The 2,002-nt window shown below is 46.0% G+C and overlaps 1 pseudogene; it reads right to left on the reverse strand.

Annotated features, from left to right (window-relative positions):
* Positions 1 to 1,204: 1,204 nt before the first annotated feature.
* LOC133059036 (iron-sulfur cluster assembly 1 homolog, mitochondrial-like) lies at positions 1,205 to 1,739 on the reverse strand (annotated as a pseudogene).
* Positions 1,740 to 2,002: the final 263 nt, after the last annotated feature.

The raw sequence follows: 2,002 nt of genomic DNA on the forward strand, positions 1-2,002 counted from the left end.
CAGAGACTTACTTTTCAGAGACTGTATGGTACACTCTGCTCAGGTGTTGGAGTCAGTGAGAGACAGGGGCTGCCATGTGTTCACTGCATCTCTCCTGAAACTGGAACACAGCAGCTTTCAAAGCCCCATCAAGTTATACAGCCCTTGGTCCCTCTCCTCCCTCCAGGAGGAAGGAGACAAGTCCTGGCTGATTGTCACATTGTCCTGCCTCCCCATCACACCTATTCTCTTATTCATCCCTCTCACAAATATTTCTCGAGCACCAGTTTTGTGCAGGGCCCCTTCTAGACACCGAGAATTCAGCAGTGAAGAAACAGACAAAGCCATTGTCAGGCAAGGCAGTCAGAGTATAAACAAATAATTAAATGTATCATACATAGGAGATAAGTACTACTGTGAAAAGTTAAAAAAAAAAGTAAAAGGATGGAAGTGCTTTTTTATAAAGGGTGCACAGGCAGAGTCTCTGTGAATAGGTAATAAAATCTAAGGAGAAAGAAGAAAAAAGTGAGCTCTCTAAATATCTGAGGCAGGAGTATTTCAGGAAGGAGAAATTGCCAGGGTCCTTTGAAGGCGGAGAGAGCAAGATTGGCAGGTCTGAGGAACAGCCAAGGCACCTGGGTAAGTGGAAAACACAAGGCAAGTGGGGGGGCACTGTTGTGGATGAGGTGAGAGGTTGGCAGGGTGGGGGTGAGGGGGAACAGATCACATGTGATCATGTACGCCACTGTTAGGACTTTGGGGAGCAGGGAGTTTGATACAGAGGAGTGACACTGCCTGACATGATTTAAAAAGATCAGCTAACTGTTGTTTTGAGAATAGATTGAGGTAGGAGAGTGGGGGGCCAAGAGGAATGCAGGGGAATCATCTAAAAGGCTACAAAATAATTCAGGAGGGAGAAAACCATGGACTGGTCCAAGGCAATTCAGATGGAAGAAGTTAGAAATGGTTGGGTTCTGAAAATATGTTGAAGATAGAGTGGACAAGAGCTGTTTACAGTGAGCATTTGGATAGACAGAGAAAATGAATGGTCAACTTGGAGTTACAATGGAGACCATCTAATCATCCGTCTGCTGGCTCAGGAATCTCTAACCCGACATCTCTGACATCATGATATTTAATGCACATTCCCCTTCTGGGGAAAGAGGATTCACCACTTCACACAACAACCTCACCTGGTCCTTGAAGTTCTTTTTTTTTTTTTTTTCATTTTCAAATGCATCACTTTATTTTCCTTGGAAGGCAGTCATACATTACACACCTTAAGCATGTGACAGTCACATGGTTTCCTCAATAAGCCCTAGAGCTTCCACAGCTCTCCTGGGGCCTGCAGCCTGAGCAGTCCTGAGGGGTCAAATGTTAAAGCTTTCTCCACAGCCACATGTTCCTTTGATGTTTGGATTATTGAACACAAACTCACTGGATAATTTGCCTTCAACATAGTCCATTTCTGTTCCTAACAGTGTTAGCTGTGCTTTCTTCTCAATGAACACTCTGACTCCATCTTGAATAACTTCTTCATCAGAGTCTCCTTTTGTCTTTGTATATTCTAAAGTGTAGGAAAGGTCGTTACAACCCCTGGTTCAGACACCAACTTTCACACCAACATGTTCAGGCTTATCTTTAAGAAGTTGTTTTATCTTGTTTACCGCTGAAGGTGTCAGGGTGAGGGCGGCCTGGGTGGACAGCAGCTTCCTCTTGCTCACAGCCCGGACAGTGGCCCGGACTAACGAAGCCGACATTCTCGCCATCCGGCCGCCCTGGTGTCTAGGGCTGGAGGTCGGCCATCTCAACCTCTCTCCATGGACACCGCGGGCGCTCTCGAAGTTCTTTCTTATACTCACTCAAAGTTGGTGCTTTCTCTCACTGTTCCTAAAGCAATACAGGGCAGGGCTACACCACCTCCTGCGGACAGTCCTCCAGACTGTTTGACTTCTCCCTTAGTTCAAATCCGCCATCAATGCCATTGATCAGTCCCTCTGGATGTGAACAAATCCCTGAAGGA

This window comes from Dama dama, chromosome 7 (genome assembly GCF_033118175.1).
Source record: "Dama dama isolate Ldn47 chromosome 7, ASM3311817v1, whole genome shotgun sequence".
NCBI classification, from domain to species: Eukaryota; Metazoa; Chordata; class Mammalia; order Artiodactyla; family Cervidae; genus Dama; species Dama dama.